This window comes from Tamandua tetradactyla, chromosome 7 (genome assembly GCF_023851605.1).
Source record: "Tamandua tetradactyla isolate mTamTet1 chromosome 7, mTamTet1.pri, whole genome shotgun sequence".
NCBI lineage: Eukaryota > Metazoa > Chordata > Mammalia > Pilosa > Myrmecophagidae > Tamandua > Tamandua tetradactyla.
The window spans coordinates 159,522,905-159,547,554 of NC_135333.1; the positions used below are offsets into that span (position 1 = coordinate 159,522,905).

Genomic DNA, 24,650 nt, shown 5'->3' on the forward strand with positions numbered 1-24,650 from the left:
GATTTCTCAGCAGATGCCATGGAAATGAGAAGTCAATGTTATGATATGTTTAAGATTCTGAAAGAGAAAAACTGCCAACCAAGAATTTTGTATCTGGCAAAAGTGTCCTTCAAAAATGACAGAGAATTTTAAAATATTGTTTTCAGACAGACTGTGCTGGTTTAGAAGGAAGTATGCCCCCTAGAAAAGCCATGCTTTAATCAAAATCCCATTTCATAAAGGTAGAATATTTCCTATTCAATACTGTATGTTTGAAACTGTAATCATGTCATCTCCCTGGATGATGTGATTTAGTCAAGAGTGGGTATTAAACTGGATTAAGTGATGATGTGTCTCTAGCCATTTGGGTGGGTCTTGATTGGTTTATTGGAGTCCTATAAAAGAGGAAATGTTTTGGGGAATGTGATTTGGAGACAGCAGAGAATACTGCAGCACCATGAAGCACAGTCCACCAGCCAGTGACCTTTGGAAATGAAGAAGGAACATGCCTCCTGGGGAGCTTCATGAAGCAGGAAGCCAGGAGAAGAAGCTAGCAGATGATGCCGTGCTTGCTATGTGCCCTTCCAGATGAGAGAGGAACCCTGGCCGTGTTCACCATGTGCCTTCTCAGATGAGAGAGAGAAACCCTGAATTTCATTGGCCTTCTTGAACCAAGGTATCTTTCCCTGGATGCCTTAGATTGGACATTTCTATTGACTTGTTTTAACTGGGACATTTTCTCAGCCTTAGAACTGTAAACTAGCAACTCATTAAATTCCCCTTTTTAAAAGCTGTTTTGTTTCTGGTATATTGCATTCCAGCAGCTGGCAAATGAGAATACAGACACTCACAGAGTTTGTGAACAAGAGACCTACTCTACAAGAAATCCTAAAGGGAACACTACAGGCAGATAGGAAGAGACAAGAGAGAGGGGTCTGGGGAAATATAGAAATGAAGTTTATCAATAAGGGTAAAAATAGGGAAACAAAAATAAGATATGGCATATAGAGTCCAAAAAACAGGATGGTAGGGGAGAATACTGCCTTTACAGTGATAACATTGAGTGTTGATGGATTAAACTCTCCAGTCAAGACATAGATTGGTAGAATGGATTAGAAAACAAGACCCATCTGTATGTTGTCTACAAGAGATTCACTTTAGACTCAAGGATAGAAAAATAGGTGGAAAGTGAAAGAGGAAGGCTAGGGGGCATGCATGACACCAGAAGGAAAGATAGAGGATAAAAACTGGGGCTGCATAATGTAGCAAAAGCTAGAGCAGAAAATGATGGTGATTAAGTATACAAATATTGGAAAGTTTTTACAGATGACTGTCAGCATTGCAAGATGTTAAAATGGTGTGCTATATGGAAAAAAAATACAATCAGCACAAACTAGAGATTATAGTTAACGGTAACATTGTAATATTCTTCCACTAATTGTAACAAAGGCATTATACCAAAGCTAAATATCAGTAAGAGGAGGATATAAAGGAGGGGGTATGGAATTCTTGTTGTTGTTTCTGCTTTTTATTTTATTATTTTTTTATTCTTCATTTATTTTCCTCATACTTTCTTTGTGGAAGAAATGGAAATGTTCTCATATAGATGGTGGTGGTGAATGCATGACTATGCAATTATACCAAGCGGCATTGACTGTTTATTTAGGATGGATTGTATGGTGTGTGAATAAAGCTGCTTTAAAAAAAGAGAAGGATATAAGTACTGGAGAAAATGTGGAGAGGGGTACGTAGGGAAGTGGAATGGTGCAGCCCCTCTGAACGACAGTGTGGTGGTTCCACAGGTGGCTAAGTATAGAGTTGCCATGTTGTCCTAAAACCCTGTTATTAGGTATATACTTGAGAGAACTGAAAGTAGGGACACCAATGGACATTTGCACACTGGTGTTTATGATGGCAGTGTTCACAATTTGCAATGAGTTGCTTTAAGGATACGTTCACTGAAGAACAAAAAGGTGAATTGTGGTTTATACATGCAATGGAAGATTGAGTGGCTGCAAGAAGCAATGAAGTCATGAGACATGCAACTAGTTGCCTAAACCTTGAGGACAGCATGGTGAGTGAAATAAGGCAGAAATGAAAAGACAAATGTTATAACACCTCACTAATATGGACTAGCTATAAACATTTTTATAAAAATAACTAATAAAAAATAGAAGACCTTAAGCTTAATTTAATACATGACATATAAATATATAATATAAACATTTCATTGGAAAGAATTGTAGAACACATAGTGAACAAAGATTAAAAGGAAAGTTTCTTAAATATCAATAGTTACTATCTTTTGGTGATTTTCAAAAATGTCCATTTTATAATGAAAATGTCCTACTTTAATATATAGAAATTAAAGCTTGCATGTATTAAGATGGTGTAATGGGAGAGGACAACAGAGGGCCATATGAATTTCGCTTGCTTCTCCTCTAACCCAGCCCTCCTCTACCTGCCTCTCCTGAGCTAAGCATCTGCTGGGGCTGTGCAACAGCTCAGGGCAAGCAAGCTCTTTACCAAGAGAACTGCAGTAGAGAGCCATGCCGGGTTTACCTCTGGATCTGCCCAGGTAAAGGCTTAAAACCAAATCAAAGAGGTACATGGTAAACAGGGTTTCTGGGGACAAAAAACATTAAAAATGCAGAAGAAATTAAGCAAAAGTAATGTACAGCTTTAAAAAAACCTCAAGAACTAAAGTTCATGATTTTTTAACTAAAATTTTCAGTAAATGAATGGAGGAGAGGATGACTACAGCCATCGCTAAAATAGCATTTCCTGTAATAGAAGAAGAAAGGTATTTGGGGAAATAAGATGATACAGGACTACGTGGTCCACGTAGCCCATATGAAGAAATATTTAAAGTGGCTGCATGCAAACCTAAATGAATTCAAGCAGAGCTTAAATATGGGAAATACTAAAGAGGAAGTGAAACAAGGATGAATAATGAACTTGGCTAAAATTTGCTTGTGTTATGTAATTAAGTCTTAATGGATTGACTAAGCATGTATAATATTCTTGAAATAATGTAAGCAAAAGTAATTCTAGTAATGGTGCTAAACCTAATAAAAATGTTAAATCTTTTTGGCACATTCTAGGAATTGCAGGCAAGGGAAATGGGTTAAGGTTAAATTTAAAGCAGGATGTGAAGGATAATTTATATGGCTCAAAAGTACAATATTTGAGAGGATTTAACAGCAATAAAGTTTATACATCAAATGATAGACCAGATAAACATATGAAGCAAAAATATTAAAAATTCAAGGAAATCTTGATAAGAATAAAGTTGTAGTGGAAAACTTTAGTATAATTCTTTCAAAATTGGATATATCTAGTAAACAAAATGAGTATAGATACAGAACAATTAAAAATACTTTTTTAAATCTTGATTTATTGTGTGTATATATATGTATATATATATATATATTATAACTTGAGATCTTTCAAAGCATGGGTAGTCATTTTTCCTCTTATATACATTGATATAAAAAAGGTGATTATGCATTATTGGTAACAAGGTAAAAAGAAGATTAGCACTAAACTAATACTAAGACATAGTTATCAGGGACAGGGTTCCCTTCTTTCACCTAATTCATCTCTGCAGAGGTAGATCTGGCATAGTAAGACCCCTGGCTTCTCCCTCAGCCCTGGCTGATTTCTTCCTAAGGGAGGAAGAAGCGATGACCTGATTCTTTAGTTTGGAAGGTCTCTGCTTTACAGCCATGCTGCCCGAGGAGTCACCAATACTGGGCTTCTCCAGGTGATGAGCTTTGAGGGGTGAACTTGCCGCTGTGCTGTTCAATATCCCGTGGGGGAAGAGTGGGTTATCCTTTCTAAATCAGAGCTGAAGGTTAGCACGGCCACCTGGCTGCAAGTCTAATGCCTTGGACTGAGCCTTTATCAGTTCTAAAATGGACACGTTCATCTCCATATGGTTGGCCCTTGGTTACAACTTTGAACTGGTTCTTGCTGGAGAGGGAATGATGAGAGGGGAGGGTCTTAGTTATAAACTCCCCCGAATTCCAACAGTAGTCTCTATTAACAGTATAGTAAAATCAGAAATCCATTTCTAAGTATAACCAAAATATCATAAATGCTGGTCAAGAAACACACTCCGGGCGGGCCGCGGTGGCTCAGCGGGCAAAGTGCTTGCCTGCTATGCCGGAGGACCTCGGTTCGATTCCCGGCCCCAGCCCATGTAACAAAAACGGAGAAACAGAATACAATAAAACAAGAAAATGTTTAAAAGATGTTTCCCTTTCTTCCTTCCTTCCTTCTATCCTTCCTTCCTTCTCTCTGTCTTTCCTTTAAAAAAAAAAAAAAAAAAAAAAGAAACACACTCCTAGGTAATACTTAGATGGAAGGGAAAAAATAAATTCCCTATGAAATTTATGGGAAATAGTGAAAGTAGTAGTCAGAATATTAATGCTTTAATCATCAGAGAAGAAAAGTGAAAAGTAATGTAACTCAGTACTCAATCTAAGAAATAGGAAAAGATAAAAAAAAAAATTTCCAAAGAAAATATTTTTCTTTCCAAAGAAAATATTTTTCTTTCCAAATATCCCAAGAAGGGGTATAGCCATCTTCTCCTCTGTTTTCCTACCATGCTGGTTTACTCCTCTCCTCACACTCGCAAAGCTTTAAAACTCTCCAGGATCAGGGTACAGAGTAGAAATAGAGATGAGGGGCAAGACAAGTCACACAGTTGTATCTGTGTTGGAATCTCCAGGAAAGGCAGATGTTCAAAAGTGGCCTTTTCTCTTGAGGGCCAGCGTAGGGGTTACTTTTAGACCTGTAGCTGGGGATATCCCAGCTAAGGCAGCCAAGGCTTCCCCATCTGAGACTGGGGCTCCTCGTATACCATCCTCAGTTCATGTCCCTTCACCACCACTCTCCCCTCCTTTTCCATCCTAAAAGAAGTTCACTTTAATGGGATCCCTTTAAAAATGCTTCAAGTCTGGCTTTCTAATACAAAGACTCCATTTAGTTTATAATAAATGCACATGTGCCACACCCAGCCAACTCCAGGCAGGCAGCCATTCCTATCGCTGGCTCTTTTTGCTCAGCTCTGTGGAGACAGGCCATGCTAGCTAATCTTTCTGCTTTAGACCTTTTAGAAGCCAGTTTAGACCCTTTAGGAGCCAGTTTCTCCCTCCTCAAAATTCCAGGGGGGATATGTCTACCTCTCCATGGTATTAACAAACTTTCTTCAATTTGTTTTAAATGTAGGGAAATATTTCCTTCTCTCTCCCACTGAATTGGTTCCCATTAGAGTTGGCCCCTTTCAACTTTTAATGAATTGTTAGCCTTCTCTTATAGATTCTTTATGTGGATGATGGATAACTGTTTATTGAGTCACTTTTTGAAAACTGTTGTGTTTTTTTTTTTGGCATGGGCAGGCACTGGGGATCAAACCTGGGTCTCTGGCGTGGCAGGCGAGAATTCTGCCACTGAGCCACCATTGCACCCCCTGATAACTGCTTTTTAAGTCCTGAATAAAAGGACTAGCATTTGATTTAGAATGTGGGAATTAAGCCTACTATTGTCAGCATTGCAGTCTCAGCTGAAACTATGAGCCGGAAGAGTCCCAGGTAAGCATCCTGTTACACTTGCTAATAGAAAGTGTGCAAAAATTTGTATAGACAATTTGCAGGAGAGAAAATTTAAAAATTTTCCATTGAAGAATGATAAAATATTCAAACCCACAAGAATATTTTATACTAGTCAGACTGTTAAAATGTAACAACTCTGATCAACACTTATAAGGATATTCTTAGGCATTTCTGATGGAAATGTGAGTTCCTAAAGCCCTTCTGAGAAGTAATCTGAAAACTTTTAATAATTTTTTTCTCAATTTATATATCCATTGACCCAGCAATTCTACTTTGGGAATCTATCCTATCCCATAAGGATGGAAGTACTGGTATGTGAATATATGTCATAATGATGTATATTTCAGCATTGTTCAGATTGGCAAGATTATAACATAATAATAATAACTAATTGATTAAAAACAACCATCAACAATAGAAATGCCCTGGATAGGAGAACAAAGATTGAATAAGTTTTGAAATATTGCATAACCCCTAAAATTAATTAATTAAGACTATATTCATTTAGTATTCCAGGGATAATTATTGAGAGAAAAAGGGAAGATGGTCTATAATAGGATCATATTTTTGTGTAAGAAATTATGTGTGCCCTTACATGATTGTTGGAGACTGAATTAGGCCCACCAAAAAAAGCATGCTCAGGTCTTGTGCTGAGTACTTACTTGTAAATAGGACCTATGAAGATGTTATTTAAGTGTGCCCAAACCAAAGGAAGGTGGTTCTTAATCCAGTTTGGCTAAAGCACTTATAAGCAAAAGAAGTTAGACACAGAAGGAAAAGCCATGGGAAATAGCCAGAAGCTGGAAGTCAGTGGAATCCAGGAAAGAAAGAAGACACTTCAATGTGCATTGCCATTTGACTGAAAAGCCAACAAACCCCAAAATTTGCCTGGTCAACTAAAGGATACCACAGCCCTGAGAAAATGCAAGCTTTTTAGCTTCTGAAACCACAGGCCAATGAATTCTTGTTGTTATGCCAACTTATTGTATGGTGTTTGTTTTAGCAGGCAGGAAACTCAGACAATGATGCACACATTTATGTGTGTGCACAGGAGGCATATTATCATGACCGCATGAAAGCAAATATGAAGGATGGATACTAAATTGCTAACATGGATTATTTGGAGAGGTTGGAGAGGTGCATGATGTGGATAGAGTAAGGGGAGAAAAAGTTGAAGGAGGCAAGCAAAGGAGAAAACACATGTACGGTATCACATTATATACATTTTTGTATGTGTGTATAATAAATCAAGGTAATAAAAGAAAAATAATAACAGAACTCTGAATTTCAGTAAGGAAACAGATTAGACCTATTCCAGAGTCATTTTGGGCAGAAGCTGCTTAGTTCATATTTTCATGCACAAATTGAACTTCCATCATTACGTTAGTAGATAAGGATTAATTATTTAATAAATTGAGCTCAGACTCAGGCAAAAACAGATTTAATCACTAAGCATAATTATAATCAAAGATACAAAATCAAATAATGAAACATGCAGAGTTATCTTCAATCTCAAATCTTCCTGGTGCTCAAAATTTTCTGGAGTAAATTTCCCATAGCAAAGGATTTGTTTGTCCATAACTATCATGCCAACCCTTGATGCCTTGGTGATGTTTTCCTCCTCATTAAATAGATGCTGCCTCTCTGCTTTAATGTTGCAATGATTAGTTGATTGTTGAAGGCTTAACAACCTAGCTCAAAGGGCATAAAAATAAACAGGATATTTCTGCCTGCAGGAATATTATATTAGGAATTCTTGCTCTAACGATGTGGTTCTCAAAGTGTGACCCAAGTATCCGTGGGGATCCCCAAAACCCTTTCAGAAAGTGCGTAAGATCAGAATTTCTTTGGTAATAGTACTAAGGAATTATTAGTCCTTTTTATCCTACTCTTCTCACAAGAGTACTGTGTTTTCTTTTTGCTATCTAAATAGATAGCTACATATTTTCTATCTAAATAGAGTGAATGCAGAAGGAGATACCAGGATTTATTTCTCTCCTAATTAAAAAAAAAATGTATATTTTTCATAGAATGGTAATTGTGCTAACATAGTGGTTTTATTACTGTTATATTAAAAATAGCTAAATTTTAAATTTTTAGTTAATTTTTGATGTGCTAAAAATTGATAGCTATAACCCACATAAGCCAAAGCTTTTTGGAGTCTCAAAAAATTTTAAGTGTAAAGGATTCCTTAGACAAAATGGTAGAAAACTACTGCTCAAATATGAGTGTTTTAAGCTCTCCCCAGGAGTAGGATATTGTCACCATTTTGGAGAGCATGTTTTACAGCAGGAAGAAGATGGAAATGCAAGGTACATTTGCATTGATATACCATTAATAGAATATTAAATCAATGAGAAAATGATCAGCCTCACTTATAAGAAAAGACATGCAAGGTGAGATAGCAATGTAATACGATACCATTGTCTTTTTCTATTATAATATTAGCATCCTTATACACTATTAATATTATTGGGAGTATAAACTGTTCAAACTTCTGGGAAACAATGCCTATCAAAATACAAAAGCACATACCCTTTGACTGAATCATGCTACTTTCCTGGAATCAGTCTGTAAATGTATTGATATTAACTCAAGTTTGCTGTCTTCACTGCAGAACTGTTTGTAGCCACAAAAACCTGGAGCCAAAATAGAATTTTACAATGTTAAAGAATATCTGTGCAATGGAGTTTCATTTAAAATGATCACTGTAGATACAAGGATACTGGTATGGAAACTGTCCAAGATACAGATATTATCATTGTTATTGCCATTACTGTATTTTAGATATTTAAGTACATTAATAATGATCATAGAGCTTGTTAATATATGTATTAAAAGAATAAAAATATATGTATTAAGCAGAAATATAAATACACAAATTCCAGTATATGAAAGTGTGTGTGGATATGTTGTGAGTGTGATAGTGTGTTCTAGTTTGAAAGCTGCTGGAATGCAGAACAGCTTTTTAAAAGGGGGAATTTATCAAGTTGCTGGTTTATAGTTGTAAGGCTTCTGTGAAAATGTCCAAATTAAAGCAAGGCTATAAAAATTTCAAAACTAAGGCATTCAAGGAAAGATACCTTGCTTCAAGAAGGCCAATAATGTTCAGGGTTTCTCTCTCAGCTGGAAGGGCACCTGGCAATGTTTGATAACTTTCTCTCCAGGCTTCTTGTTTCATGAAGCTTCCTCAGGGTCATTTTCCTTCTTCATCTCTAAAGTTCTCTGGCTGTGTGGCTACTGTTCTGGTGCTCTAAAAATTTTACCAAATGGTTCCTCTTAAAGGGCTCTAGCAAGCAACCCTACCTTGAGTGGATAGAGATGCACCTCCATGGAAACCATATAATCAAAAGTTAACACCCACAATTGGGTGGGTCACATCTTCATGAAAACAATAAAAAAGATCCCACCCAGCAACATTGAATGAAGATTAAAGGACATGAATTTTCTGGGGTACATAATACTTCAAACCAGCACAGTAGGTAATACTATGTTAAATGTGAGTGTATATCTACTTTCTGGAAGGTCACATAACAACCAATTAAGAAAGCCAATTTCTAGCAACAATAAAGGTTTTGTTATGGGGGGGCATTTTGCATTTTACTTTACATCTATCATGCTTGGGTTTTTTAAAAACCATAAATATATTACTGCTATGAATAAAAATTTTTAAAATGTCTTTTATGTTACTCAAAAATAATGTTAAAATCATCTTTTAGGAGTGTACCTTCAGAAAGACACAATCATATTAAACATGAACAGTTTCTTGAAAGGGCATGAAATGGAAAATACAGTTGTGTTTTCATATGGTAAAGTTAAATTCCAACCAATAAGCATTTCTAAGGATGTACTGAATGCCGAGGCTGCACTCTGTGTGAATCCAGAGACCTGGAGATAACCTAATATGGACTTTATCAACCCGATGAGTGTTCTTAGTCCAGCTCTGCAGCATGAAAAGGTTGGGGTTGAGGAAAAACCAATTTGCTGGAGCTCAGAAAATCAGAAAAAAAAGCCCAAGAATAAGACTGCCCCCCAGGCAAATTATTAATATTTCTTGGACCTGACAGGACATATGTCTGGGAACAGAAGTGACAGGCAGGAGTGGGGAGAACCAGACTATAAAGAAACCAGAGGAAAGAAGCTGCAACTTTTGCATTGGTGAATCTCCTACATTTCTTCTGCTAAAGAATAATGCTTAATATTTATGAGATAGGAGAGCTCACCATGGATTATGGCAAAAATTAATCTACATGAAATTAATGGGCATTATACTATGATAGTGCCATGTCTCATAATGCCATATAATATCATATATATCAAATCACATTTATACATGACATATGTTATATACTGTATGTTATATATCCTATGAAAATAGAATATTATTATTAAACAGAACATGTAAATTGCTAGTATCACGTTATTGCAGTTTTCTCTCTGTCCAAGCTCTTCTTATTTCTAAATGGCCCTCTTGGGGAGATACGATTCCTTTTTTGTTTTTAAACATTTTTTATTATGTAGTATAACATATATGCAAAGCAAAGAAAGATAAAAAGCCATAATTTTCAAAGCGTACTTCAACAAGTAGTTACAGAACAGGTCCCAGAGTTTGTCATGGGCTACCATTCCATAATCTCAGAGTTTTCCTTCTAGCTGCTCCAAAGCACTGGAGGCTTGAAGAAATAATAATATAGTGATTAAGCAGCCATACCTATTTGCTAAATCCCATTTTCTCTATTATACCTCCTCCTTCTCCTTTAATCCTTATCCCAATCTATAGAAATCTTTGGACAATGTCTGTTCTAACTTTTTTCATGTTAAGAAGGAGTGTCCACGCTAAAGGATAGGTGGATGTAATTAACTGATCCTGGAGAGGCTGGTCCCTCTGAGTTTAAAGATTAATCTGACCTAGGAACCCTTTGGGAATTATGTGTTCCAGGAAGGCTAACCTAGTGCATGAAACATTCACAGAGTCTCAGTTCAAGCCCTAGGTGTTTTTAAGAGTCAACAGGAGTGATGTCGACTGGGGTTTAGGAAACCATGACAACTAGCACCATCTATCTGAAGCCTGTATAAGAGTAGCCTCCAGAATATCCTCCTGATTCCATTTGACCTCTCTTTTTCAGTGATTCCTTATGTGCTTGTTTGAAAGGATGTATGAACCCTAGAAAAGCCATGTTTTAATCAAAATCCCATTTCATAAAATGGCAGAGTAATCCTTATTCAATACTGTATGTTTGAATCTGTAATTAGATCATCTCCCCTGGAGATGTCTCCCAATCAAGAGTGTTTAAGATGGATTAGGGGAAATGTGTCTCCACCCATTTGGATGGGCCTTGATTGATTTACTGGAGTCCTATAAAAGAGGAAACATTCTGGAGAATGAGAGATTCAGAGAGAGCAGAGCAGAATGACATAGCCATGAGAAACAGAGTCCACCAGCCAGCAATCTTTAGAGATGAAGAAGGAAAATGCCTCCCGGGAAGCTTCATGAAACAGGAAGCCAGGAGAATAATCTAGCAGATGACGCCATGTTTGTGATGTGCCCTTCCAGCCGAGAAAGAAGCCCTGGCTGTGTTCGCCATGTGCCTTCTCACTTGAGAGAGACCCTGAACTTCATGGTCCTCCTTGAACCAAGGTATCTTTCCCTGGATGCCTTTAATTGACATTTCTATAGACTTGTTTTAATTGGGACATTTTCTTGGCCTTAGAACTGTAAACTAGCAACCGATTAAGTTCCCCTTTTTAACAGCCATTCTGTTTCTGGTATATTGCATTCTGGCAGCTAGCAAATTAGAACACCTTATTTGATTACGCTTTTCCCCCTTTTGGTAGGAAAGCATTATCGATCTCATGATGCCAGGATCAGACTCATCCCTGGGAGTCATACCCTATGTGTTCAAGGAGATTTTCACCCCTGAATGGTACAGGTCATTTAGGGGGAAAATGAGAAGGCAATGATTTTCCTTGCAGGGTTGGGCTTAGAGAGAGAGAGAGAGAAAGAGAGAGAGAGAGAAAGAGAGAGAGAGAGAGAGAGAAAGAGAGAGAGAGAGAGAGAGAGAGAGAGAGAGAGAGAGAGAGAGAGAGAGAGAGACCACATCTGAGCAACAAAAAGACTTACTAGAAGCAACTCTTAGATTATGGGTAGTCTTAGCTTCTCCCCCATAAAAATAATTTTCATAAAAGCAAGCCCCAAAATCTAGGGCTTGGTCTTTCTTGGGAGTCCCAAATAGTTGAGAGGGTACCCAGAGTTCCCCAGATGGGAGAGTTTAATAGCCACTCAAGAGACTCTACCAGTATTTTTAAATTATCAGTCCACCATAATCTGAGAAGTATCCTGGTATTATATTAAGCTATAGAGAATAAAAAACCTCATTTCCATTCTGAACTCAGTTCTCATGAAATATTTCAATGGTTCAATAGCACACAATGGGTCGATAGTTAGGGGTATAGAGAGAAAACCAAAAATACATGATATGGCCATTAGTTAACCAGAAGACATCAATGAACAGTACCACAGTACTACCAGTGTAAATGGGGCCAGGGGGTGGGAGAAGGACAAGTGATAAGTGATAGTTTTTTGTTATTGTTGTTTTACCTTGGGTGCATGGTCTGGGAATCAAACCTGGGCCTCCTACATGAAAGGCAAGCAGTCTACCACTGAGCTACCAATCACCCAGATAAGTGGTAGTTTTGATTAATAGATGGTGACATTATATGTGTTGGTTCTTTGTCAGTATGAATCAATGAAAATTGTCTAAAACTGAGAGTGATACTGATTGTACAACTAAACAAAGATGTTGTAAGACACAGTTTATTTATTTTGTACATTATCCATGATGGCCAATAGAGAGAGGGAGCTGAAGGATACAATGACTGATACTACAATGGCAAATGATGATACATTTATATGATGTAGTTTGGGGTAGGTATAGAAATGAGGGATGTTGAAGGGCACACAATGAACTGAATAAAGTTCAGAGACAATTGGCTGTGCAAAACAAGTCAGAAACAAAAGAACAAATGTGCTATGATAGTTAGATTCAGGTGTTAACTTGGCTATGTGATGATGCCTCATCCTTCTGTTGTTGTGGACTTAAATCATCAGCATGTGAAATTCATCTATGACTGATTACATCTGTAGGAGGCTAAGGGGAATGCCTTCCTCAATTATTAATGTTTAATTTAATTAACTGGAGGCTTAAAAGAGAGAGGTCGGCATACCCCATCTCAGCACTCAGAGTTCAGCCCAGACATTTGGAGATACAGAAAGGAACCACCCCAGGAAACAATGTTGGAATCCAGAAACCAGAAAAGAAGGCCAGCAGTCATTGCCATGTGGCATCCCATGTGACAGAAAGCCAGAGAAAAGCCAACTGCCTTTCCTTTGAAGAAGTATAAATTTGTAATTAAATAAATTCCTTTATTGAAAGCCTATCCATCTCTGGTGTGTCGCATTCTGGCAGCTTTAGCAACTAAACAGATTTTGGTACCAGGAGTGGAGTGTTGCTACTTCAGCTTGTGAATACCAAGCATGTCAAAGGGAAGATTTTGGAAGAATTGTGAGGAGTTTGATTGTGAGACGGCCAAGAGTGCTTTGAAGAGACTATTGGTGGAAAGATGGACTCTAAAGACAATTCTCTTGAAAACTGGAAGGAAGGCATTCTGTGTAGATGGAAAACATAATTTGAGAGTAATGAACTTGGATATTTAGCAAAAAAACTTGCCAAAATAAATGTGGAAAATGCAGTCTGGCTGCTCCTTGGAGCTTATAGTAAAATGCATAGAAAATCAGTGAATGTTGTGGGATCTGTATAAATGGAACCACTGACAGTCTGGACTAAAAGGGGCAGAAAAGGGATAAATTGAAGGACAATAACTTTACAGGCAGAACCATGGAAGCTAGATCTGAAGCCAATAGACCTTGCACCAGGAGAGCAGACCTACCCATATATGTAGAGAGGGTGACTTTGCCTCAGAAGCAGAGGATGGGCCTTTTGCTTCATTGCTCAGGAAGAGTTGTGCCACCCCAGGCATTGGAGAGGGTGGAGTGCATAAACCAGGGATTGGGGGGAACCTGGTTACCACCCCATTATTCTAGAGGGGTTGAGTGGAGATGGCAGAGATCCTAGGTGCTGTCTTGAAGTTGGGCGAGGGTGGAGCCAAGGTAAAGATTGTTTTCCCAATGTCTTCCAAGATTGTAACCATCCCAGTGTTTGGAGGGAGCAAAGGCACAGTGTAGACCTTTGGAAAGAATGGGACTGCCACTGTCTAAAGTCTTGAAGATAAATGACTCAGACGTTGAAATTTAATGGAGTTAACCCTGCAGGTTTTCAGAACTTTTTAGTACTGGTGACCGCTGTTTGCCTTCCAATTTCTCCCTATGGCAATGAGATTGTTTATCCTATGACTGTTCCTTCTTTGTATATTGGAAGCAGATAACTTGCTCTAGGTTCACAGGTCCACAGTCAGAGAATTTTGCTTTAGGACAGACCATGCCTGTAAATGACTTTGATGAGATTCTGTACTATTTTTCAGTTGGCATTATATTTGGATTGTTACTGAAATGATTTAAGGCTTTTGTGATATTGGGATTAAATGAATGGATTTTGTAAACGAAAGGATTTAGCACATATGCAGAACAGATGATCATTGTTAGACAAAAAAGATATCTGTTACTGTTTTCTATTTACAGATTAAGTATGTGGTTTAAGGTGATGTGTATAGTTGCCAAGTTGACAAGGGGGGGGACATGTGATAGGTTTAGGTGTCAACTTGGCTATGTGATGATGCCCTGTTGTCTACTGCTGTGGATTTAAAACATCAGCATGTGAAATTCATCATGGCTGATTACATATGCAGTCGGCTAAGGGAAGTGCCTTCTTCAATGAGTGACATTTAATTTAATTAGCTGGAAGCTTAAAAGAGAGAGGTCAGAAGGGAGCTCAGCAGCTTGGCATACCTCATCTCAGCACTCAGCGCTCAGCCCAGACATTTGGATATACAGAAAGGAAACACCCTGGGAAAGAATGCTAGAATTCAGAAACCTGGAGAGGTTAGCTGTCATTGCCACATGCCTTTCTATGTAACAGAGAAAGCCAGAGGAAAGCCAGCTGCCCTTCCTCTAAAGAATTATACATTTGTAACTAAATAAATCTCCTTATTGAAAGTCAGTCCATCTCTGCTGTGTTTCATTCTGACAGCAAACTAAAATATATGCTAAGGTCTGTCTCACAAAATACTTGTTAAAAATGGAAACTTAGATTGTGGGCCACTATAGCAGCCACACTTGGTCTGAAATTGTAGATGTATTTCAGAATTCTGAGACACTGAGCTATATGTGTAAAGGCTGGTGTTTCCCTAGAAATTTGAGTAATTCTGTGACACCTAGGTCACAGAAATGGACTGCTGCAGATCTGAAAATTAGCATACTATATATAATTAAACAGTTAAAGTAACTGAAAAAGATATCTGGTCTCAGAGTTTAAAACAAAGTCAACCTGGCAGGGTCTAAGGTAAATTAGAACACAGGGCAAAAGTTGATAGTGTATGCACTCTAGACATTCAGCTACTGTCTGAGACCAAAGGCAGAGAGATTTGTTATGTCTAGAACCTGACTTCTCTGTACCACATAATCTTAAATTAACCTCTCTGGATTGATCATTTAAACGACCCAAAGTCCTGTGATACCTTTTTGTGACAAGGAAACTAAATCTCAGAGAGGTTCAGGGCTTGTTCATGTTCTCAAAGTAAGTAGTAGAGATGATCTCTGATTTCACAAAGTCCTTAAACATTTCTCTTTACAGATAATATATATTTTCTTTACAGATAATATGTCCTTTTAATGCTTGTATGGCAAAGAGAACTACTTCCCAATTATATCTACTGAACTTACATAATGAAACAAATCCCATACTTCATTTTCAGTCACCTTTTTAATAATAAGCTTGTCTGATGGCCTCATTTGTCATAAGTTTTTATGTTATCACCAATTAACATTTACTGAGCACCTACTGTGTTCAGGACATTGTGTTAGAGGTTGTAGATTTAAATTGAAATATTAATAATCTCTGATTTGAAGGGGCTGATAATTTATTTGGTGACACTGGAAACATATAGAAAAAAATCATGGCAAGAAATGGTAAGCACCAGATAAAAAATAACACAATCCTAAATGACGTGAACATTAAGAGAAATGAGTCTTTTATGAAGTTCTGTGGTCTTAGACAACTCATTTAATTTTTATTAGGCTCAGTGTCCTCATTTGTAAAGTGAATTTGTTGTGAAAATTAAATCAGATAATACATATACAGCTCTAAGTGACTGACACGCAGAGAACATTGAATAGACAGAAACTATTATCATTATTTCCTAGTCTCCCTTATCTTCTTGCTTCACTTTCTCCTCTCCTGTTCCTTCGCATTTTGTCTTAGACAAAAGGCTCCAATGAGCCTTCCAGGAGGACAAAGAGAAGTGTAAACTTGTGGAGGAGACATTTTTAATACAGGACAGTTAGTAGGTGAATTTCTAATCTCAGCTTTAAAATACTACAAAATCATTTGAGAGAATCACTTCATTTGTACAAAATTTCATGAACATATTCCACATTAGATTTTGAGGGTATTCTTTGGGATTCAAGAATGCCCAACAACTAGATCCATCATTCCTACCATCTTATACTCTGTCTCTTTAACCAAAGGAGAAATAAAAAAAAGAAAAGAAAAGACAAAAAGGCAGCATGACAGATAGAGGCCTTTTCTATTGAGTTTGTTGATGGAAAAGGCTGGGTTGAAAGACACTTCATTCAGTGCAAGAGACAAATGGGCTTACTACTTGACCCCCAAAGAGGACACACTCCCCCACTTAGTTGTGTTAGTGCTGGAAAGGGCAGGCCAGCCCCCATTGTAGGGACAGCAGCCCTAGCTCATAGTATGATTAAGGAAAACCAATAGCCATGCTATGTGTGGACAGAGACACCCCTGAGGAGAAGAGAGGGAAGGCTGGGTTATGCATGCCTTGATTCTCTTCCAAACACACCAATCAGAAATTCCCTCCACTGTAGCAGGAAAGGAGAAAATGGATAGCAAGAAGAGTGAGGGTTTCAGGAAACATTCTTTCTTATGGAAATCAGGGGATTGGGGAAGAGGTATACTCCTACATGTACACACATGTACATGCAGAGATACATGCATCTCTGAAGATAATAAGAAACTACATGGGGACATCCCGCCAACTAAAGGTGCTATTGAGAACTGTCCTGCTATCATGTGAGACCACGGAAAGAAAGAAAGAAACATCAGGTGAGCCATATGGGGGAGAATATTGAATATCAGTGCTGAGTCTCTCTTTTGCAATTTTTTTCCTTCCTTGAATTTATACTAGCCTACGCTTTCCATGTGGACAGTTCAATAGCTTTTTCAAAAAAATTTAGTATTCAGATTACAGTTACCATTGATTAGTTATTGGGAATCTTTTAGTACTTCTGATAATTTTGTTAAAGTTTTAAAATTAATATATAATATGCACATAGAAATGTTTATAAATATAAATGTTCAGATCAATAAATTCTCACAAAGTTAAAAATCTTGTACCTACAACCAAGGTCAAGAAAGAATGTAAAGAGAGCATTTTTCCTGCTCCTGTCCTTCTCCTAAATAACCAGACCCTGACTTCTAACATTATAGTCTACTTTTAAATTTTTATCTGCTGTTAGACTTTATAGATACTTTGATGGCTGGTTTTTCTTTTGCTTAACATGTTTGGGACACATGTTTTAATTATTCCTACTTTTCTTGCAAGAGGGTATTCTATTGGTTGAATATACCACAGTTTTACTATTCCATTCCATGGCTGATGTACATTGTGGAAGTTTCTACTTTGAGGCAATTATGAATAACTCTGATCCATTTTTGCATATGTCTTTTATTATACATAATCTACTCATTTCTGTAGATTATAAATAAGTGGTGACATCAGTAGTACAGCGTCATTCCACATTCTCACCTACATCTCGTGAATTTAACCATTCTGGTACATGTGTAGCAGTATTGTTACATTTCATTTTGCTTTAAATTTGCATAAGTCTTGATGACTAAAGAGGTTGAGCACATTTGCATAAGTTTATTTGTCATTGGATATTATTATTTCTAGGTTGCCTATTCAGGCCTCTTGTGTCTTGCTCACTTTTTTTTTCTTGGGCTATCTGTTTTTTTTTCTCATTGATTAACCAAAGAATATTAAAGCCTGGATATAAGCCTTGTGCTGGTTTGATGCTATTATGTATCCCAGAAAACCCATGTCCTTTAATCATCATTCAATATTGCTGGATGGGATCTTTTCAATTGTTTCCATGGAGCTATGACCCACCAAATGTGGGTGGTAATTTTGATTAGTTGGCTTCCATGGAGATGTGTCTCCACCCATTCAAGGTGGGGTTTCTTACTGGGGCCCTTTAAGAGGGAACCATTTTGGAAAAAGCTAGGGAGCTACATGAGCTACCAGACCAGCAGAGCCAAAAGAGCAGACAGAGCCCTGTGGAAGCCATTGAAAAGAAAACTAGCAGACATTGCTATGTGCCTTCCCAGTTGAGAGAGGAACCCTGAATGTCATAGGTCTTCTTAAAACAAGGTATCTTTCCCTGGATGCCTTAGATTAGACATTTTTATAGCTTTGCTTTAATTTGGACATGTTCATGGCCTTAGAACTGTAAACTTGCAACTTAATAAATTCCGCTTTTTAGAAGCCATTCTGTTTCTGGTATATAGCATTCTGGCAGTTTGCAAACTAAAACAAGCCTTCTAGCAGTCATATGCATTGTGTATTTCTCTCTCATTCTGAGACTTATTTCTTCATTCTCTTAGTAGTATCTTTGATAAGAAAAAAATTCATTTAATTGTGATTCAATTTAACAAAATTTGCCTTATAGTCAATGGTTTTGTGCCCTTCTTAAGAAATCTTTCACTACAAATCTACAACCCTTAGTAATTAATTTTTGTGTATGGTAAAAGTAAAATAGGTTTTTTTTTTCCTTATATAGAGCCAGTTGATCCAGCATCATTTATTGAAAAGACAATTTTATCCAAGATAAAAGAAAATGTGTGTTCATACAAACATCTGCCCAAGAATGTTTATAGCAGTTTTATTCATAATCTCCAAAAAATCAGAAAAAACTCAAATATTCTTCAAGAGATAATGTGTAAAAGAGACTATGGTACATCCATAAAATACAATGCTACTCATTAATAAAAATAAATGAGTTATTGATAGGTAAAGCAACATAGGTGAATCAGAAATACATTTTTGGTAAGGGATAAAAGCCAGACCCAAAGTTTATATACTATATGATTTCATTTATATTATATTCTTGCATATAAATTGTTATTTATATGACAAAACCAAAACTATAGGAATGGAGAACAGATCAATGGTTTCCAGGGAATAAGGAAGGATCAAAGGGTTGACTATGAAGGAGCAACATAAGGTAATATTTTTGAGTGATGAACCTGTTCTATAGCTTAATTATGGTGATGGTATCCAACTCTGTCTTTGTCAGATGCACAAAAGAACACAGTTTACTGTTTGCAAATATTTGAAATTTTAAAACTCTGAACAATTAAAAAAAAAAAAAATATATATATATATATATATATATATATATATATATATATATATATATATATAAAAGAAGACTTATTGCCCCCCACCTTGCTCACCCACATACTCAGCATTGCCACTATGGTCACAAATTAGTCTGTGCCTCTGCTTAGTGATCCATCACTAATTCCACTTGGGAACTGATAACATCATCTCATTTCTTTCTAAACTAATGTGAAACAGGTTGCATTGGCAATTAGAAGCTAAATTAATAATTTTTATGGAATTCAAAACAAGTTGAGGTACTTCTTCTTTCTCACCAACCCAACGTTTTCTATTTTTCATGTGAGATGGATATGGAGATATGCTGCCCAAATCCCTCCAACTGCTGGGCATACAATAAGCAGATGGTTTTCAGCAGTCACCTCTTTGAAATATTGCCTCAGCTGTAAAGAGCTACCTTACCCAGACCATGACCTTTCATGGGCAGCCCACTTCCAATGACTGATTGAGGCAGAAGAATAAAGGGTTAGCCATATCAACCTCATGCAAAAAACCTTAATAAGCCTTTTACCTCCAAACTCCTGATGGAGTTGGATGAGGCTGTTAAGCCCATATTACAAGTTCATTCTTTACCTTGAACCAGTTTTGCTTCTACCCCTTTACTTGCACAGGTGCTTGTCCCAAGGTCACTATTTCAGTACATATAAGCATATTAAGTTCCATCTCAGAGTCTGCTTCCCAGAGAAACCAAAGCATGAGCTTTTGGTGCCAGAAATGGTCCAGGAAAGTAGGAGATAAGATGAGTTTTGGGACATAGATCATTCATAGCTTAGCTGCTGTGAGAACCTCATCCCTCCTGGTAGATGGAGCAGGGAAAGTCTTGGAACAAGGTGGCAGTCTGCTTGTTAAAATTCTCAACCATGTTGAATTGTGCTACTGATGAGAAAGAATATATCATCTTAGTGGTTTTCAAGTGTGATCCCAAAATCTGCATCATCAGCTAATTTTTGAGTCCCACTTCAGTCTTACTGGATTAGAAATTTTGGTGAAAGAGTCAAGAATCTTTGTTTTAACACCTCTTCCAGGTTATTTTGGTGCAGACTAAAGTTTGAGAACCACTGCACCAAGTGGATGTAAAATAAAGTGTATTTGCAAATTAGTAGAGAAATAATGACGATGAAGATGATAAAATCATATGGCTTTTGCAAAGTTCTCTTTTTTTTTTTTTTTTTTTAAAGACAGAGAAGGAAGGAAGGATGGAAGGAAGGAAGGGAGGAAGAAAGGGAAACATCTTTATTTTTATTATATTTTGTTTGTTTGTTTGTTTTTTACATGGGCTGGGGCCGGGAATCGAACCGGGGTCCTCCGGCATGGCAGGCAAGCACTCTTGCCCGCTGAGCCACCGCGGCCCGCCCTGCAAAGTTCTCTTGATGATTATAGGAAAAGACATAGAAATGATTAACAGGTAAGAGAAAGTTAAGAGTGCCTCCAGTGTAGCCTACAAAGAAGTTCCTATATATTGCAATTGGAAGGCAGAAAAATCTGAGGAAACACTCAACACTTAATAGTCTTAAAGATGGTTAAACCCTTGAGCAAGCCTGTATGTCAAAATAAATGGGCATAATAGAATCCTGCAACATAATAGGTCAAGTGGCAGCACTAGACCATCAGAAGCCAGGTGGATGGTAAAATCATAATAAATGACAAGGCTGGAGTAGCAAAGGACCTGACTCTCAGACAGTTATGAAGACAATTAGTAGAAGCAGATATAACTGAAGATGAATAGATGGACAACTAACCTGAGTACTAATCAGCCTATATAATCAAAATAAATTAAGGATGGATGATGAAGAGGGTAAAAGCAGTCTCCCTAATGTAAAGTAATGATCCCTTGCCTCATTTCTAAACTTAACCCTCTTCTCTGAAAAGGAGCGCATTGATTGATGGAAGGTTGAGTCCCTAGAAAGAAAGACAATGCAATGCCATTGTTAATGTACAAAAGGACCTATTTTCATTTACTTAGGTAACTGTACTGTAGGAAAAGGGGCATACACAAACATTTTCAAGGATGAATGGACACAAAGTTCGAGTTGACACCAGTATCTGGAGATCTGAGGTGTCATCATGGATCCTCCTTTTAGAGTAAGGACACATAGGAGCCAAATAAAAAATAGAATCCTTGCCAATGTCAAGTTCTCAGTGGATCCATGGGTTCTACAGCCCTGCCTGTTGGTTATTTCCCCAGGTTATTAATATATAATTTGAATGGGCATACTCAGAAGATGGCAGAAACCCCTCGATGGGTCTTTGGCTTGTGAAATAACAGCTATCATAGTAAGGAAGGTTAAAGGTATGACCCTGAAACTGCCTTCACCCAGTCAAGATAGAAATTAAAAATTAACATTTTTAAGCTAATACTTTTATTGCTTAATTTAATAATTATTTATCATTTAATAATTTGAATTAGTATTGCTTTTAAAGATCTAACAGTTGGCAGTGGTGATTAAATCTGCATTTAATCCATCATTCTTCATCCTGTGAAAACTAGATGGATGATGGTAGACTACCTGAAATGCAATCCAGTAGTAATTTCAATAGTCAAAAATGCTATTTTTTCTAGTACATATTAATATAAACTCAGGAGTGTGGATATTAAGTTGTTGAATGCCTTCATTACTCTCTTTTACGGAAAAGAGGATGAATAACAAACAGTACATTCACCGGCAATGGGAATACTATAAATCCAATTTTGTGCTTGGTATGTGTTAACTACTCCACCTTTTGCCATGATATACCTAAAAAATATCTGGGATATTAGGATATTCTGCAGAGCATCATTTTCTCATCATGGGCTGATCATCATTGGGTTGAATAAGCTAGAATTAGCTAACCCTGTTGGAAGTCTTTATAGAACATATGCTTATGGGATGGGAAAGGAACCTTATGAAAATATAAAACATGCCCATCAGTAAAAGTTTGAGGAGTCCAATTGGCTAGTGGCCTTCTGTGACATCCATCCAAAGTATAAGACAAATTATTGCATATCGTATCGCCCGCCATGAAGAATGGCACAAAATGTTAGAGTTCTGAAATTAGCATATTCCTAATTCTCAACAGAGAATACTCTGTTGGCCTATATGCCAGGTGATATGAGGAGCTACTTGATTTGAGTGAGACTTAGAATAGGAAAGGACCCTATAACAATTCCAAGCTCCAGTGCAAACAACCCTGTCATTTGTACATTAGATATATCAACTTACGGTTCTTAGAGGTTTCAGAGGTGGGAAAAGATGCCATGTTGAGTTTATAATAAATAGCAGTAGAAGAATCATAAAAAAGGTGCATAGGGTTATAAAGAAATGACATGTTCTCTGCAACAAAGAGTAATATATCTTGGACTCTGGTAGAAATGGAATGTTTAACCATGGGGCAATAAATGCCCATGTGTCCAGAGCTACATATTCTGCACTAGGTTTTACCCAACCTACTAATGGATCCAACAATAGGCCATTGTAGATGGAACTGATACATGTAAGATCACATATGAGCAGGGCCAGAAAGCACAAGTCAGTGCATGAGCAGGTTGCTCAAACCCATATCATCTACCACTGTCACACAAGACTCCTACCCTAGCTTAATGTAGTATGGGGATTCCCTATGACCAACTGCTAGAGAAAAAAACAGAGTTTGGTTTACAATTTGGTCAGCTTGGTAAATCAATGCAAACCAAAAATGGACCACAGCTGTATTATATAGCTTTTCTCAGAAGTGATATTGAAAGACAGGGTGAAGGAAAATTCATTCCAAGTGGCAGGGAGATATGAAGAGAGGAAAGAGACCAGAGGTATGTGAGGTGTGTGTATATACATATATACATATATATATATATATATATGTATATATATATATATATGTATATATATATATATATCTTTTTTTTCATAGATGTCTGGTCAGGAGAAAAATTGGAAGACTGGGGACAAGGAAGTCTGAGATAGAGACATATGGATAGACATGTGGGAGAAGGTACAAAGTGTGAATTTATTAGAATCATATATTAATTAGAGTGTATTCATCATGGAAGAGGCATCAAATATCAAAGACAGAATGACTCAGCCAGTTTATGTCAGCCAGGCTTTGACTTTGGTCACCCCAGTGCTGGATCAATGAGTATATGAGTAAGTGAGCATAGTGACAGAAATAGAGGATATACATGAGCCTAAATGCATGTGCTCCCATATATCTGCTTATAGCAACTACTCAAACTGCCAACAACAAAAATGAATGTTGAGTTCCCAGTATGAAACCATTCCAGGAGGAGTCTAACTGGTCACGTAGTGGCGAGTTGACTATATAGGGTTCCTTCCAAACTGAAGAGGACAGTAATCAATTTCAACAGAATGGACACATATTCTGTGTGAGTTTGATTTTTTTGCTTGCAGAGTCCCAGCCAACATCACTATTCATGATCTTACAGAGTGTTTGATTCACCAGCATTTGATCACACATAATATTGTTTTCCAATAAGGGACGCACCTTATACCAAATTAGTGGGCTTTCTATACTGGATTCACTATTTGTATCACATATTATCCCACCCAGAAGCTTCTGGTCTGATAAAATATTGGAATGGTTGAGGATGGGGCATTATATTCCAGGTTGCTGCATTCACCCTGAATAAAAGCATTTTATATATGATACTGTGCTCTTATAGGAATGATACATGGGTTTGAAAACCAAGCAAAAGAGACAGGAATAGCCTCACTTATCTTCATTCTTCAAAACCCGATGAAGGGAATTTAGTTATCTCATCTTCACAACTCGGTGCTCTGTAGGGTTGAAAGTCCTTTTTCCCAAAAAGGAGCCATGTTTAACAAAGGGGATATAGCAATAGGACCATTAAACTATAAGTGACACCTGCCACCTGGGCACTGTCTATGGATAAATGATCTGATCATCACATGGAGATTGAACTGTTATTATTTAATGGGGAAAGGAAGAGGTATGCTTGGCATCCAGGGCAATTCTCAGTATCTTCTTCCTCAATTCTGATAGTGAATGGACAAGTACAATCACTTTTTGAGAAGAGGATGGTGAACTAGAGCTCAGGCATTTCAGGGACAAAGGTCTAGATCATTCCCTGAGCTAAAGGATCAAACCAACAGAGGTGCTATCTAAGGGGTGAAAGGAATATAGAATCATTAGGGGAGTTCGGAGAAAATGATTATTGGTTTCAGTTTGAAGACCAGCTTCCGTGGCCAGAAATATAATTGGTCCCATTACACTTTCTATTTTAAATTTCCCCTAGAAAGAAAGGCCATTGAATCCCAGAGAAGTTGCTCTATGAATGTACATGAAGATAGGGATCATAGAAGTGGAAGTGGTAGACTTTGGGGGACACAGACATGGTCCACCCAGATTTGTACCCCAATTGCTTGAAGTGTTGTCAGCAGATAA

At 37.3% G+C, this 24,650-nt stretch overlaps 1 long non-coding RNA gene across 1 annotated transcript in view; it reads right to left on the minus strand.

Moving 5' to 3' along the window:
- Nucleotides 1-7,107: 7,107 nt before the first annotated feature.
- LOC143690280 (uncharacterized) overlaps nt 7,108-24,650 on the minus strand; it is a 48,355-nt gene continuing 30,812 nt past the window's right edge. The window contains exons 3-4 of the long non-coding RNA XR_013179102.1: nt 8,133-8,236; nt 7,108-7,288 (exon numbers count right to left, since the gene is read on the minus strand). This is a non-coding gene — a long non-coding RNA (uncharacterized LOC143690280). The remainder of the gene's footprint in view (nt 7,289-8,132; nt 8,237-24,650) is intronic.